This window comes from Octodon degus, unplaced genomic scaffold (assembly GCF_000260255.1).
Source record: "Octodon degus isolate 3935 unplaced genomic scaffold, OctDeg1.0 scaffold00020, whole genome shotgun sequence".
Classification (NCBI taxonomy): domain Eukaryota; kingdom Metazoa; phylum Chordata; class Mammalia; order Rodentia; family Octodontidae; genus Octodon; species Octodon degus.
In genome coordinates this window covers 7,206,032-7,214,016 of record NW_004524596.1, presented here as the reverse complement: position 1 = coordinate 7,214,016, position 7,985 = coordinate 7,206,032, and the positions used below count along the sequence as shown (strand labels likewise).

General features: G+C 40.8%; 1 protein-coding gene and 1 pseudogene across 2 annotated transcripts in view; both read left to right on the top strand.

Annotated features, from left to right (window-relative positions):
• Atl2 (atlastin GTPase 2) overlaps positions 1–7,985 on the top strand; it is a 72,069-nt gene that overhangs the window by 621 nt on the left and 63,463 nt on the right. The window lies entirely within an intron of this gene.
• Positions 5,431–6,043, top strand: LOC101592379 (annotated as a pseudogene).

Below are 7,985 nucleotides of genomic sequence, written 5' to 3'. Positions count from 1 at the left end.
GGCGAGCCCGGGCGCGGCGGGCAGTCGGTCGCCCAGCGGGCACTCGCTGCCCTCGCGTCCGTGCGGCCGGGGAGGAGGAGCGGCCGGGGCCGGGTGGGCTCCGCGGAGGAGGCGCAGGAGAGCGCGCGGTTCGCGGAACGCGTCCCGACTGCACCCTGGAGGTGCGAGCGGCAGCCCGCAGGCCGGGGCTGTGTCCTGGGCTCGCGTCCTGGGGTCCTTCGGCCCCGAACCCGGTCGCGCGAGTTGTGCGTGGCTAGGGTTGCAAGAACGGGTTTAGGTGTCCGACTTGGGTTAGGAGCCCGGGGTGACAGTCGCCCGGGTCAGGCCGAAAGGGTCTGGGGTGAAGTCACTTGGTCTTTCGCTCCTTTGCTCCTCCGTTTTGCTAAGTGTGATCTCCTACTGTACAGGTACCGGGCGCCCCAGCCCCCTGAAGGCGCAGACGCGTTGGCATCACAGTGTTGTGTTTCTCTCACTTCTAGCACCCCTATTTTTAGGAGTTTAGCATTTGATCTTTCACTGTGGTGTGAATTGAACGCATGAAATCTTGATTGAGATTTTAATGATACTTAATGACTGATTTTATCGCAGGCTTATCAATAGTAAAAGCCTACATTTCTGTGCGTACGGCCAACATAAGTATATTAAGCATACCAAATATGAGCTTGGGTTTTAGATTTCTCATCTCACAGTCTGATAAAGGTTTTACTGGATGAAATTTTAAAACATTTTGATTAAACATTAACCATAAAGGTTCACTTTAATGAAAAAGTTTACTTAGGATACACTTCATCATCCTTGGCAGGTCTTGGACAGATGTCAGAGGTGATGACAGACTAAAATTTTCCTAAGGGAAAAAGTAAAGGAACACAATGCTAGCACTCTGTAGAAAAAAATACTACCAAAAAAGAGAGGCTATACCTTCAAGGTCTGCTAGTTGGATTTCTCAGGCTCCTTCCAGTACCTGTAAAGATGGGGCTTGGGGTGCTTCTCTCTGTCTCTGTCTCTGTCTCTGTCTCTGTCTCTGTCTCTGTCTCTGTCTCTGTCTCTCTGTCACTGTCTCTCTGAAGTTTATCTTTTTACATATAGTTTAAAAATATTTTATGTACTTGCATCATTAGAGGCATATATTTTGACTTGGTCATGGTTATGAACTTCGTTGTTGTGCTCTGATACTTTGAGAAAAGATGAGACTTTTGAGTCTGTTAAAATAATAGGTTTGTTAAATGTTCTTGTCTGCTACTCAGTAGATTTTGGCTTTTTAAAAAATGGGTGGCAGGTGGAAGTTCCTCACTTGATGACTGCTGCTACTAAATGACTTCCCTAAAACATCTCCCTCTGTATTTGTCATTTTGCTCTGAGCCACCCATTTAAGCATTAAAAAACCAAAAAAGCTTGTTAGGGTTTGTGTTGATGGTAAGAACAAATAGGCTGTGATTAGGGACTCATCTGTTTTTGATCACATACAAAATGTTTATCTTTGGTTTTTGGAGAAGTTAAGCTGAGTTGGGGTGAATCCGATGTCATTTGGTAAAGACCATGGGGATGCTTTTTGGCTCTGATTAGAGGAGTACTCTTTTCAGGAATGTAGGATCTTTAGAAAGTAAAAAACAAACAAACACAGTATTGACTATATATTGATAGGATTTTGTAGATGTGATTAAATCTGTTGAGTAAATTGTTTTGAAAATCTGAAACTTTTGGGAGTGGAAGTAGCTACCATTTGGAAATGCTTGTTTTAGGAAAATAAACCAAGTGAAAATTCTACCTTTATGTGGAGTGTACATAGGTGTACATATCTTAGAGTTCCTGTGTGTGTCTGTAATACAAATTTAGGATGAAGTGTTTGATTAGTCACTAATAAATTATTAGAACTTTTCCAAAATTGTGCTTTTCCATAATTGATATTAAGCACCTACTTAGAGTACACTATTTGGAAGGCTGATTATCAACTTGTCTGATGATGCTGGACTTCCAAGATTTCTTTTTAAAATTGTGGAACTTAGTAGCAAGATGCCTACAGGCATTGTTTACGCTTACTTGTTTGACACACAATTGTAAGCAAAGCTGCTTGGCAGGCTCTCAAAATTAAAAGCCACAAATGGAAAGGATAAGAGTAGAGGTTAAATTTTTTTTTTTTTTTTTTTTTTTTTATGGGGACTAACGGCTTTCCAAATAGGGTTTTGTGTGGGGGAGATGCAAAGAAACAACTTTATTTTTTCCTCTTTGTGTTTTTACTTTTTTGAGACAGGGTCTCACTGTGTAGGTCAGGCTAGTCTTCAATTCATAGTAATCCTGTCTCAGCCTCCCGGGTTCTGGGTTTACAGGCGTGCGCCAACATGCTTGGCTTGTCTTTCTCTTTTGCAAGTGGGGTGCCATTCTGATTTTGAAGCCTTTGTGAGGTTTCAAAGCTAGCATTTGTTAACTACTTTCTAGAAAATTTGGGCTTTTTTTTTAACCTTAAGGAAGGAAGATGAGAACACAGAATAACAACTGTGTAGCACACAGTGAATTTGAGAAAGTTTCTTGCCATCCTTTATTCTCTCTTGCTACCCAGGATACAGAACAGCTGAGAATTACAGCTTTACAAGCATTTAGCCAGAAGAAAGCACCAACTTGAAAATACAATGTCAATAGGGTGCCGTTTGGTACTTTATAAAGCACTTTAAATGTCTTGTCCCGTTCTTATATATATGCTAAAAGCATTTTTCTTATTCCCATTTGAGAGAGTAACTGATTTCTCTAGTCTCAGAAACTCCTGAGGCACCCCCTCATTGGACTTGGAGGAGAGCAGGGGCCCTTCTTCATTGGACATTATCACAGCAATTAGAGATGACAGGGTATGACTTTGTTGAATAACTTTGAAATCATCCTAAGGAGGAAAGAAGATACAGGAATTTGTAAAGGAAAGGGAAGGAAATCAGTAAGTAGACTGGGAAATAATAGTAGGTGAAAAGGTAGATACAGAAAATAAAGTAATGAAGTTGAACAGGTCTGCTTGTTACAGACATTGAGAAACATGAAATTCAGAGATGAAGAGCCAAAATAGCTTTTTCAAGTTACTCTTCAAGTTGTTAGCAAATAAAATTATATGTGTTTGGTTGTATGTACATAATGTGAGTATAGGTCCACCTTCACTACTCTGAGACAGCTGGCTATATAGTAGTTGGTTTTATGGGCAAATGATGGGTATTAGGAATAGCATAAGTTATGAAGGCTGATTTATACATCGTTTATTTTCCTAAGGAGATAATATGCATTTTTGATTGACTTGGATTTGGTCCTCTGGCCAGTGTAAGTGGAACCCATGAGATTCCTTTGTAGATGTACTAGCTTAATAACAATTACTCAAACAGCCTGTGTTTCAGTGATGGATACCAAAATAATGATTTGATAGCTAGATAGTTCGCTAACTGGTAATTCTAATAATAAGCTAGGGAAATAAGTAATGGATGAAAGATGTATATCTAGGATCTATAGTGCATTTTATTTTTTATTGCAAAATGCCCAATTGTGGTAGAGAAGGAAGCTAGTGCAGTGCAGTGGAAGAAGACATAAGCTCTGTGACTTAAACTCTGAGCTTTGAAATACTCATACTTCAATGATCTCGTAACAAGGCTGTTGTGAGAAAGCAGATGATAGTGTTCAAATATGTGTAACAGTTTGTAAAGTGGTGTATTAGTTACATATGTAAGAATGTGTCAGTTTGACTACTTCTACTGTTTATTACACACATAATGTATAGTTACATTACAGAAAATGTCATTTTTTTGTTATTCTTATAATGTGAACAGAAGTTTAGTTTGAGCAAGGATGGATTTATTTAGTTTGGACAAGGGTAGATTTATCTATAAAATGCTGATGGCATGCTTATCATAGGCTTATTGTGAGTTTTGTTTCGTTTTTTGATGAGGGTTTTACTGTGTAGTTTAGATTGGTCTTTGAATTCATTATATAGGCCTAGGCTGGCCTGGAACTCCAGTGATCCTCCTGCCTCAGCCTCCTAAATACTGGGATTACTGGTCAGTTATTATATTGAATGTGACAAAAATGTTTAACTCAGTGCCAAGTATTCTCTTGGAGGTCGTTATTACTATAATATTTGGCTATTTAAGATAAGACTTTTTGTTTCTGGCTTGTGAGTGTCTTCCACCCCTACCCTTCCAAATACTAGGAGTCAAAACCAGGCCTCCTGCATACTTACTACGCAAGTGCTTTATCACTGAGCAACACTCTTACTCATTTTTTTCTTTTTTTTTAGTGTACTTGGTCCAGGGTCTCACTATGCAGCTTGAACTCATAGTGATCCTCCTGTTTTCAGCCTCCCCAGCACTGGGATTACAGGTGTGGCTAACAGGCCTGGACTGGGTGGCTGGCTCATTGCAGCTGGGGGCGAGGGTGGGGCTGGGGCACATCCCAGTCCCTGCACTTGCTTAAGCTGGAGCTTAGTCTGCTGTGTTATCTTGCCAGCCTAACAGTTATTCTTGTAATACGAGACTGAATTAAAAATTAATGTTTAAAATAGGTGACTTGGAAGACCTTTGTTTAGTTTTAACATAAAAGTATATAGTCATACTTCCTAGCTTTTTTATTGCTATAAACATGTATTTTATACAGCTATTTAGTTATATAGTGAAGTTACTTGGATTTGGGAATTCCTTAAGTCACAAGATTCACTGAGTTGATGTCTTAGTTTAAGGTCATGACAGTTTCTAAATTTTGATTTTTCAAACAGTAAATATGCAGAATATGACTTGAGTCTGTCATGTACAGGAATACCGAAAAGATGATGGGCTTCGAACTAATAGTGACTCCCAGTACCCCCCATTTAATCTTTTCTTACAGAGTCATAGATAGTGATCTGTATCCTTAACATTTTAATTGAAGTCTACTTACTTAGAATGGAGACCTAGATTTTTAATATTAGTATTGTAATATTTGCAACTTTCACCCCCTTGATAATGGTTAATATCTACCAAATTTACAGGTCTTATGTATGTATTTGTTTTTGTCTTTTTGAGACAGGATTTCACCATGCAGTTCAGGCTTGACTTGAACTCGCTTCTGTTAGCCCAGACTGGGCTCAACTCCAGGAACCTCTTGCTTTAGTCTCTGGATTGCAAGCAGGCGCTACCATGCCCATCTCTCAAGAGCTGAGAAAACTTTTTTTTTTTTTTTTGGTGGAACCGGGGATTGAACTCAGGCCCTCGCGCTTGCCAGGCAAGCACTTATTCTACTGAGCTGTCTCCCTGGCTCCAACCATGCCCATCTCTACAAGCTGTTTTTTTTCCTTTCAAATTAAAGAGATAATATCTATACAGTATTATTAGAAACACTAGAAAAAAAGCGCTTCCTGGCCTGGGCCCGTGCTGGCCTCCCCTCTGCTGCGGTCCCCCGGGACCTGCCCTCCCACCCTGTCCAGCCCGGGTCACCATGGCCAAGGCTTACGACCACCTCTTCAAACTGCTGCTCATCGGGGACTTGGGGGTGGGCAAGACATGTCTAATCATTTGCTTTGCAGAGGACAACTTCAACAGCACGTACATCTCCACCATCGGAATTGATTTTAAGATCTGCACCGTGGACATAGAGAGGAAGAAGATCAAACTGCAAGTCTGGGACTTGGCTGGCCAGGAGCGATTCAAGATGATAACCACTGCCTACTACCATGGAGCCATGGGCATCATCCTGGTCTATGACATTACCAATGAGCAATCCTTTGAGAATATTCAGACCTGGATGAAGAGCATCAGAGAAAAATGCCTCTGCTGGGGTGGAGTGCCTCCTGCTGGGCAACAAGTGTGACATGGAGGCCAAGAGAAAGGTGCAGAAGGAGCGGGCAGACAAGGTGGCTCGAGAGCACAGAATCCGGTTTTTTGAGACAAGCGCCAAATCCAGCCCAAATGTGGATGAGGCTTTCAGTTCCTTGGCCTGGGACATCTTGCTTATGTCGGGGGCCCAGAGACTGGGAGATGGCAGCAAGGTCTCTAGTGGTGCCCTGCAGCCCTGTGACAGGAAGAATGCGAGCAAGTGCTCCCTGGGTTGAGGCCCCGTCACTGCTTACCCACCCTGAAGGCCAAGCCCAGAGACACAGCAAGAGACATAGCAGGGACTTAGGATAGGTGCACAGGCAGGGAGCAGATGGAGAAGAAAGGGAAGGGGAGAGAAGAGTTGAGGAAGACAAGGCAAGGGAGGAAGGGGGAAGGATAAAGCACGTGAGAGATGGAGGGGGCTGGACGGAGGGATGTGGGGGGGGGGCTCTAGGCCTCCAGGCCTCTGCTATGCCTGGGTTTTCAGGACAAACCTAAATGTAAGTCCCCTGGTTTACTGTTACTGGCTGGGGTTCAAAGGTCCATCAAGAGACCGGCTGGGCACTGCTCTCTGAAGATGTCACTTTGCATGGTCTTTCTCAGTATTAAAGGCCTCTGTTGGCACGTGGGGGGGGGGGGGAAGAAAGAAAACCTAAAACCTTAAAAAAACAAACACTCCAGGGGGGAAGCTGACACACTAAAAAAGTTACTTTTTCATATTCAGATAAGTGGATTTAAAATAAATCAAATTGGGTTAAATTCAGTTTTATTAGAATGGAGAGTTAATTTTGAATGAAAAATCAGAAGAAATCTTTACAGGAAAACACCCTGCTTAGATGTTTTGAAAGATTGTTATTTAAGAACTTTAGAGATTCCTGTTTTCTCTTGCCCATGTAAGTACATATGGTAACATGAATTGACTGTGAAATTTTTGTGTAGAGTTGAAGCTTCTTATTGAAAGAAAGTGGTAGTGTGCCTGGATAATCTTTCTTAAAAAATAGTTTAGCCGGGCATGGAGGTGCATGCCTGTAATACTAGCACTTGGGAGGTTGACCGAGGAGGATCACGGGAGTTCAGGGTCAGCCTGGGCTACATAGCAAGACCCTGTCTCAAAAAACTAAACCAAACTAAAGAAAAAACCAGCTACATTATGAAGTAGGCTAGAAATTCTTGGGAAGATTGAACCATGAAGGTGATGCCAAATGTCTTTTTACAAATGGGTATTGGATGGAAATTTGCTGTCTTTAAGTTACTGCTAAACCTGTTGTTGAAAGGACTTTTAAGCTAAAACGTATAATATGGTATTTAACATTTTGTCCCAAAAGTTTTTGACTTTTCTGTAAAAGTGATAAAGCTTGGAAGACACTTTGTAAAATACAAATAAGTAAAAAAGAAAATAATAATCATACCATCTAGTAGTGTAACCACTTACTAGCATTGTGTAAAAAATGTTTAATGTATCTTCTTTTTTTTTTTTTTTTTTTGAGACAGAATCTCACTATGTAGGTAGGCTAGCCTTCAAATAATCATGTAGCCCAGGCTAGCCTTGAACACCATGCAATCCAGTCTTCCCAAGTGCTGGGGTCATAGCCGTGTGCCTCCACACTTGGCCTTTATCATAATGGTAATCTTGTTTTTCATTTTATATTGTGTTTCTTCATGAGATTAAAAGAACTCTATAATAGTGAATTTTTTAAGATGGCAGTATAGTGCCACTTAACTCCTTTTTTAAAGTTTTAAACAATTTTCTTTAATTCTTGAGAGAAAAAAAAATTAATTTATAGCAGAGAAAGACAGCTGGCTCCAGGTACATTGTTGCATAACTGAATGTAAATGATTGCTAATCAAACAGAATTAAATCATTTGTATGCATTGCCTATATTATTATAGTAGTTGTCAGTCTTAATCCTTGGTACATTAGATTATGCACACACACTATTAACTAACTTGTCTTTTGGAGATGGGGTTATTTCTTGTGAATAATATTGGCTAAACATCTGTGTAGATAAATCCTGACCTGTAGGTTAGCTTCTTTTTTTTTTTTAAATTCTTTTTTTTTTTTTTTTTAATATTTTTTTATAATTATTTATTTATACATTTATTTATTGTGTGTGTGGCCAGCTCAGCCCACCAGGGGGCGGGACTGGCTGGCATGTGGTGCTGGGGATCGAACCGCGG